We start from the raw sequence: 9,430 nt of genomic DNA, 5'->3' as shown, positions 1-9,430 counted from the left end.
AACCGGTCATTCAAAAACCACCGAAACAAATGATCTCCAAATTGACGGTTGACGGAAGGATAAACAGACCTTCAAAATAAGGTGTCACTCGACCACCCATTTCAATAAAAAAATAAAGGAAAATGACGTAAGACCGTTACTTTGACATTTTCAGCAGTCATTTTTGCGCCAAAAGATGGACAATTTGACCATATGTAGGGGTCCTAAAAAAAGAAAAATTACGATATTTGCTGCAAACTACGAAAAATTTTTATATCAAAAAACTTTTCTTCGGCAATTTTTTGATGAAAAGTCAAAGCGGCAATGATGTTTTTTGACATCAACAGATAGTTACAGGTTATTATTGACAAGGATAGCCCTTGTCAATAATAACAATAATTTGTCAAACTGTGACTTACTTCAAAGGTCCTTTTACTGCCACAAATGCCACAATAAGATAGCAGAAGCTGAAAGAACTCACGCTAACAAAGGGCGAGGGAATTCATTCCAGGAAGATAGTGGATGACAATCAATTTTCGGGTTCCATGCACAGAGGAACAAGTATTGGACATAATCGAATCAGGCCCTTCCAGGGGTACTCAGAGCACAATAACTGACACTTTCCCAAGCACCAAATAAATACCGAGAAAGGGCTACATTCCTACCACCTTTGTACGATACACACAGTACAAGAACATATTAAACCAACAGCTTACTGAACAGCGATACAAATGGAGCAGGAGTTAATTAACTGAATACGAGAAGCTGCTTGATAAGAGTGGATTGATAATAAGGAGTTTACACAGGCGCTAGCTTTTTTGGAGTTAACCATTCAAATGTTTGGTTGTGTATGGTTTATTTGTAAACACCAATCCGAGGTTGACATTTTGAAAGTACGTTCCCGAGTCAACGAATCCTGTTGAATTTACCGTTTTTCCCTGTCTATTTTATTATCACTTTTTGTATAATTCCATGGTTACCGGAGTTTTAACAATAACCAAGCAACAGGTATTTACGCAATGTTAATTAGGCAGATTACCTTGGAAAACATTGTTGCCTGTTTTTTAATAAAGTTTTGTGCAAATTTCTCCGTTTTTAATAACAATTAATTTTTTTACTATTTTTTCTATACTCCTAAAACAGCGCCAGACACCTCCAGAGGAATGCCGCCAATTTTGAATCACCCTGTATACTATACTTAAATCAAGCTCAATAGTCTTAGTAGAAACAAGAGATTATTGAATCAAACAAGTTTTTTGCCAGTACAAAAAACTTGTTTTTAAAATTGAAATATCGGCCGGATTGATATTACTGACTCAGTGCTTCTGACTTCTGATCTTTGAAATACATACAAGGGAGTAATGAATACAGCACATTTCAGATGCCGCTATTACACTTTTTTCGGTCAGGGTAATTTTTAATCAGGGACATTTTCGGTCAAGATAACGCGGACAGTAATAAGAAGGCGGGCGCATGCATACGCTAGAAGAAGGGGACTTCATTTTGAGCAACATCTTAAGTAGTTACTGTTTAGAATTAATGAATAACAAATTTCTTGTTTTCTTATTCTTTCCACTAAAGCTTGGTACTCATTCAATATTATTAGTTAAATATTAACGTATTATATAACATATTAATTCACGGGTAAAGTAATCTAATATGTAAAAACAAATAGGGAAACTGTAAGACTGATCAACTGCGGCTAGTAATAATTGTTTGTAATAAAATTGATACAGTCTAAGTACAAAATGTTTGCTGTTTTTATACTAAATTCTGCTTAATTACAACCCGATTAAGCTATGCAATAAATGGATTTGATTTTTTTTACTCAAAAGCGGTAAGTTGTAGAAAAAAGTCAAGAAAAGTTCTCTTCCAAATTGAACAGGAACAAGAAAAATAATATTTATTTTTAGAAAAATCAGTGGCGTAATATTTTTTTAATTTAAAATTATCTACAGAAGTGTCTGTGCCCACGCCATTGGCGAAGATAAAATAATTTTTTTATCACAAAACATGTATTGTTGTTATGTGCCTAAGCCTGTAAAATTTCATTAAAATATTCCAAGCGGTTGCCGCAATATTCATTATAAAATATAATTTTTTAATTAAAACTAACATCTTGTAGATCGGAAACTAAGACTAAGAACTTCGCAATATGATCTATTGAGAAAATATATCCAACAGTACTTCCACTATCACCTCCTGCAAGAAATACTTACCACGAACCCTGAATAAAAATGTTTAATGGGAAGGAGAGTATCATTTTAAATTGCAGAATTGAACAAAACCAAACGACCAACCAAAACAAATTGAAATACAAATTATAGCTTTAATGCAGTATTTTATTCACTGAATACCAATGAGCTCAGTTCGACTTTAAAAAAATCGAAAACTGGATAACAATACGTAATATGGATAATGTACGTACATGTATGTTCTAAAAAACAAAAATTTACTTTCCAAATATTTTTTAATAAAATCTGATATACATATATCAAGTCAATTCTTGAAAAAACCCCTTCTATAATAACATCAGACATTTCATACTAATTAATGAAGTTTTGAAGTATCAAAACATTAATCGTAAAACAATCTATATTACCTACTAGAGTATAATTTGAGCACCAGGTGTTGATGAGCGGCTGTTGACGTGCTCGTATTGACTTTAAAGTATTCAATAATAACATAATATAAACTATAAATAAAATGTATTCTTTGGTTGGGTAACTTCTATTTTTAAATCGACAATAAAACTATATCGTGTAATATTTAATTTAAGTATTAGGAGTTGGAATTAGTTTTAAATGTTTTTTTTCGAAATTGGAGGCTGTATTGAGCAAAAATGATTACAAATGGATTATCCAAAGTATTGTCCATCGCTAGCGACTACTTTTTCCCATTTTTCTGTCAATTTTCGGATACCAACTCGGAAGAACAGTTCCTCTTTTGATGCGATCCATGTATCGATCCATTTTTTCGCTTCCTCGTAAGCCGAGAAGTGCTGGTTAGCTAAGCGATATGCGATCGATCAGAACAAGTAGTAATCGGACGGGGCAATATCTGGGGAATACGGCGGGTGCGGTAGACCATCCTATTTCAACGTTTCCAAGTACTTTTTGACGGGTTTTGAGACATGAGGACGAGCGTTGTCATGTTGCAAAATGACTTTGTCGTGTCTCTGCTCGAATTGCGGCCGTTTTTTCTTCAATGCCCGGCTCAAACGCATCAATTGTGTTCAGTAGAGGTCCCCGGTGATGGTTTCGTTCGGTTTGTGCAGCTGATAATAAATGATGCCCAGTTGATCCCACCAAATACAAAGCATGAGCTTGGATCCATAGATATTCGGTCTTAGCGTTGATGACGATGTGTGGCCGGGGTATGAATGTTTTTTACGTTTGGAGTTATCATAATGGATCCAGTTTTCATCGCCAATGCCGATGCGAAGCAAAAAAGCTTTATTTTCTTGACGCGCAAGCGTTTTTTTCTGACGTTCTTCACACGTCAGAAGCCGCCTCTCCACATCACTCGGCTTAAGCTCGTATGGCACCCAACTTTTTGTTTGCTTCGCAATCATACCCATCGCATTCAGGCCTTTGCGGACGGTTGACAAGTCAACTCCCAATGATACGGACAATTCTTGGACCATTTGACACGGATCTTCGTCGAGTTACGCCTTCAATTCTTCGTCTTCAAACTTATTCGGCTGACCGGGACATTCCTTGCCATCGGTGTCAAAATCACCACTTTTGAAGCGTTGAAACCAGGACTCACATGTTGAAATTGATGGAGTATAACCCCCGTAAGCTTCCTCGAGCAGCAAAAGACTCGCGGCAGTTGCTTTCTTCAAATGGAAGCAGAATAATAAAGCTTCCCGCAAATTGTGTTTATTCGGCACGAAAGTCGGCATATTGAATGGTCTTGGAATGTATGTTGTTTACACTTGCGCAAGATGACACATACTTACATTCCAACCAATAATATAGTGCTTTAGCGCGAATATAGTTTTGGAGTGCCCACATGCAACATACGTTTATAACGCCATTTCATAGAAAACATTTAAAACTAATTCCAACTCCTAATACTTTTAAAGTGATTAATAGAATTTATAAAAATCACTAAAAATCACTAAAACTAATTACATATTTGCTTTTAAATTGTATGTAACGCTACGCTGTGTTCCTATATATAATGGCAAGTAAAAAAGGCGGTAATTATCTAGGGGATCCGGCCAATACTTTCGTGAAAAGTCGATGACGACCAAGAAGATGACAATAGTCACCAGCCTTCAACAATAGTCACAGTTTATGGGCCAATAAATCGGGAACGTGCGTAGTGTGATATTACTAATTTGGGACCCTACCGGAACCGATATAGACGAAAATTCGGAACGAAACCGTTTTTTTTTGGAGGGGGGACAAAACTGAAACTGAGCCCACCCAGTAAACACAGATGCTAGTAAACGCTTCGACAATTACGTCATCATCAGCGCCATGGTCAAATTACAAGTGAACATCCTCAAGAGCACCGAACCCAACACGCAAAACAATGGTCAGAAATGGCCTAAAGAGCTAAAATTGTATATAACAAACTTACGAGAAAACAGACTAAAGTTAAAATTAGAATTCTAATTACACATATAACAATAACAGATAAATAATCAATAAATAAATTACATTGATACCTTCAGCTTTAGTTCGGACTTAAATGCTGCCAAAGAAATATAAAAAAATGACAAATCTAAATTGTTAGCAATCCTGCATACTCTGTCGATAATAATAAAGTGACTGTAATTGGTGTTATGAGTTGCCAAGTAAAATATAGATTGACTTCTGACCGTTCTCTTAAGAACATGGAAATTCAATTTACTGAGCAAATAAGGGCAATTTATATGGTAGTTAATTAATTTAAATAAAAATATCTTCTAATTACTAAAGTTAAAATTATAATTCTAATTTCTAGTCTGTTTTCTCGTAAGTTAGTCATATACAATTTTAGCCCTTTAGGCCATTTCTGACCATTCTTTTGCATGTTCGGTTCGGTGCTCTTTAAGAATTTAGGTAACATTAATCCCATCGAAGAGTTATTCAATGACAGTAATCACTCACCATATGAAGATCATGATTCGGATTTTGATCCGGGAGAAGCTATGCCCGATGTCAAATGTCAAGTAATGCGAAGATCCGAAAGACAAGCAAAGCCCAAGACTTACCAAGACTGATAATTTTTATACGTACCTTGTTGACGGAGCCGAATCAGTTCATCAGAGAGAACCGTTATCTGCTACAGAAGCCTTAGAAAGACCTGAATGTGCATAATGACAGTACGCAATGGATAAAGAGTTGGATTAATTGCCTGAAAATGACAGTGTAGTGAATTGCCACATGACAAGAAAGTATTAAACCTCAAGGGGGTAATCAAAAATAAATTAAGTAAGAATGGAACAATGCAAAGATACAAAGCCCGCCTGGTAATAAAAGGATGTGCTCAGAGAAAAGGTACAGACTATACAGAGAACTTCGCCCCCGTAATGAGAATGAGCTCTTTCCGTCTTTTGTTGGCGACTGCTGTCAAGTATAATCTTGATTCTGACCATATGGATGCTGTTACAGCATTCTTGCAAGACCTTGAAGAATATAGTATGTATGTGAAAATCCAACCGAGACCAGTGTATTTGCTACAAGATTCAGGTTAACGCAGTGCTAATTGTAGCAATTTATGTGGACGACATATTGATATTTTATACCAATTGAAGATAAAAAGAGAAGATAAAGGCAAATCTTGTGGGGGAATTTCGGATGAAAGATTTTGGAGAAATTAGTGAAGGCTACACTAATTGCATTGAAATTGCACGTGATTGCAGGCTCGGAATTATCAATGAATCAAGCAAAGTATTGCCAGGATATTCTCTGCAGATTCCAGATGCTAAAGTGTAATCCTTCAAAGACTCCCCTGGATTTAGGAAGACATCTTGATCTGACGGTGGATGCGCCCTTGACTGAAGAGGAACGAAGAAATATTTATTCTATATCAAGAAGCAGTTCGTTCACTAATGTACCTTTGTCAGAGCACAAGCCCTGATTTGGCTTTTCCTTTGAGTTTTCTGAGTAGACATAACTCTTGTTTTCAGAGAGTACACTGGAATGCTGTAAAGAGTTTTCCGTTATATGAAAGGAACTATGCACACTGCTTTGAGGTACAGTCGTGACCCCAATGGAAGGTGGGAGGGTTACTGCGATGCTGATTGGGCGAACAGTTTGAGCGATAGAAAATCCACAAGTGGAAATGCGTTTGTCTTCCAGGGAGGTGCCATTAGCGGGAGTTCAAAGAAGCAAGCAACAGTGGCACTTTCAACAACTGAAACTGAGTATATGTCACTGGCGTTGGCAACACATGAGGCCATTTGGTTAAGAGACATTTTGGGGGAAGTCTATTTAATTGACAAGCAGCGCACAGTAACTATTTACTGCAATAATAAGAGCGCAGTTGATTTGCTGCACACAGGAAATTACAACCAAAGAACGAGCTTATCGACATAAGACACCATTTCGTTACAGAAACGGTTGCTGAAGGAGTCATACAAGTAAAGCATATTTCTTCAACGGAAATGATTGCCGACGTTATGACAAAGCCGTTGCCAGAATCCGGACTTAACTCGTGTAATAGCTTTGCGCATTGGCATTATCGTAACCAATGGGGTCTATCCGAGGTGCGATTATTGCTGGAAGACGATAATTAGTGAGATATTAAATAAACTAAATTGGTTAAAGTCGGTACCCCCCTCCGCGTGGGCTTCTGGCGGGCAACGACGGGCAGGCAATCAGTCGAAGTTTGGGTCTTACACTCGCAATAAGCTCCTGTCTACGGCTAAGAGGTGTAAAGAGGGGTTTGGTACCCCCTCTGGTGGTCGGAGGAATTCGGCCAAAGCTCCTGGCTTGCTGTGAGCGTCGGCATGACCTCGGACTCGGAGTCTGAGATGGAGTTAGAGGAGATAGGAGGTAGGAGTAGCAAGAGAGGTAGGTATGAGTCTACACATGAGGAAGAAATGGCTGGAGTCATGGAAGACAGAGTTGAGATGCTGATGGCAGTGACTGAAGCAATTCATGAGTTGGTTCCAAAAACAAGTAAAGATATCAAGAAAAGCCTATCAAAGTATGTAAACACACTAAGAGAAATAACGGGTGGAATCAAGAGCTCCATATATCAGGCTTTACAACACAATAACAGGCAAATGAATGAAATCAAAGAGATGATCAAAGCACAGAATAACAAAATTGACATAATACAAAAAGAGCAAAAACGGCCTATGACATACGCTGGAGCAACGGCATCGACAGGCAGCTCGGTGAGAGTTGCTGGAATCAAGAAGCCAATTGCAACAGAAAAAGTATGCAAGGTGCAACTTTCCTTGGAGGACGAAAGGATCCCTGGAGAGGAATTAAAAAGAATGATCATGTCTAAGTTAAAGCCTAAAGAGGCGGGGTTCAAACCCAATAGGATTTACTCAACTAAGGACAACAAAGTAATTATCGAATCGTCTGAGGACTGCTTGGATAAGATCAAGAATGCAAAGGCCATCAGGCAAATGAATGTAAAGGTAAGAAACTTGGACAAGTTTTACCCAAGGATTGTAGTTTATAATGCCCCTTCAGACACAAGGGCTGAAAATATTGCCAATGAAATAATTAAGCAAAATGACCTACAAGGAGTAGGTAATATACAGATAAGGCCAGTTTACAAATTCGGACCAAAAAATAAACAATTCAACCATTGGACATTAGAAGTAAATGCACATACCAGAAACATTCTGCTCCAAAAGAAAACAATTCATTTGGACTGGCACTCTTGCTAAGTGGAGGATAAAATTTACATCACGCAGTGTTACAACTGCCAGGGCTATGGACATATAGCGCCTAAATGCACCAATAAGATCGCATGCGGATACTGCTCCGCTGAGCACGACACTAGGTCATGCCCAAACAAAGAACATAGTGAGAAGCACAAGTGCATATTATGTGTAAAAGCAAGGATCGAGGATACCAAACATCGGCCTCGAGATGGGAAATGTCTTGCTTACAAAAGGCGTATGGAAAAGTACGGTTCTAATATAGAATTTGAAACCAATGTCAACTAAGTGCATCAAAGTCGGCCAGCAAAACTTACACCATGACTCTAACGCAACAAATGGCATACTGGCTGATGCTATCAAAATGGGCCTGGATGTACTACTGATCCAAGAACCATATTGTCATAAACTAAATGACAGATACAATGTCCCAATGGCAGCTGGTTCATTTGAGTTAATTGCAGCTCAAGACAGCAAATTCAAGTCGTGCATAATAGTCTTGAATCAAAAGATTAAGATCCTTAAACTAACGCAATACTCTGACAAACACGCCGCCGTCGCTCTTGTTGCCATAGGCAACACTCAATTCTACATAGGCTCGTTCTATTGGCCGCCTAAGAGAGATGACATTGTTGAAAAACACTTCAAATACATCGAACAACTAAGATGTGGCAGCCAACATCCTATGGTTTACGCCATAGACTGCAACGCTCATCATGAAGCTTGGTTCTCCAATAACACAGACGATCGAGGAGAAAATATCATTGCCTTCCTTACTAAGGAAGGCTTTTTTATCCCTAACAAAATTAGCAACTACACCACTTTTGATGGAGCAAGGGGCAGTTCCAACATAGATATAACTATACCCACACAGGCTGCATACAACCAAATCACTAATTGGGTGGTCCATAGCTTGACTGCAAGCGATCATCGATTGATAACATTCGAGTACAATCTCGAAAGGCAACAAGAAGACGGCACACAATACAGGTAAGTCAAGAATCAAATTCATGCTACTAAAGCACTGGACATGGCAATTCAGCTTATAATCAACATTGAGCAAACAATAATCTGGCAGCCATCCATTAAGAACATTGATCTTAGAGTCCAAGCACTAACAGAAGGACTGAAATTTGTGGCCGAAAAAACAATTCCATTAAGAAGGATATATCCGAACAAACCCACGTGGTGGAATGAAAGGGCCGAACAACTAAAAAGGCAAATCTACATCAGCCGACGTAATGTCCAACGAGAGAAGAGAGCAGAAGAAAGGAAAAAGTTGTTTGAGAAATATCACACAGATGCCACAAAATTCAGAGACTATGTCTCACGCACGGCAAACAGGTTTTGGGATGAATTCGTAGACACAGAAATGATCAAAGACCCATGGAGTCTACCATATAAACCTGCAGCACAAAAGGCACGAAAGAGGCCCAACATAGCACAATCTCTCTATACCAAGAGTGGCGAGGCAACTATAGGCTTTAGTGACACGGCTGATGAAATGATTAACACTTTTATACATAAGGATGACGCGCTCGGCGAGTCGATCCAGCACGCTCTTTTAAGGGATCAGGCCAATATCTATTACAGCAATAAGAACATTAT

General features: G+C 38.3%; 1 protein-coding gene across 2 annotated transcripts in view; it reads right to left on the bottom strand.

The window, feature by feature from the left end:
• The window catches only part of LOC109539423 (heparan sulfate glucosamine 3-O-sulfotransferase 3A1), a 43,549-nt gene that overhangs the window by 4,054 nt on the left and 30,065 nt on the right, over nucleotides 1–9,430 (bottom strand). The gene's annotated exons all lie outside the window — the stretch shown is intronic.

This window comes from Dendroctonus ponderosae, unplaced genomic scaffold (genome assembly GCF_020466585.1).
Source record: "Dendroctonus ponderosae isolate FM_Combo_2020 unplaced genomic scaffold, Dpon_F_20191213v2 Dpon_F_20191213_2, whole genome shotgun sequence".
Taxonomy (NCBI): domain Eukaryota; kingdom Metazoa; phylum Arthropoda; class Insecta; order Coleoptera; family Curculionidae; genus Dendroctonus; species Dendroctonus ponderosae.
The sequence above is the reverse complement of the archived record's forward strand: the minus strand, read 5'-3'. Positions and strand labels throughout refer to the sequence as shown.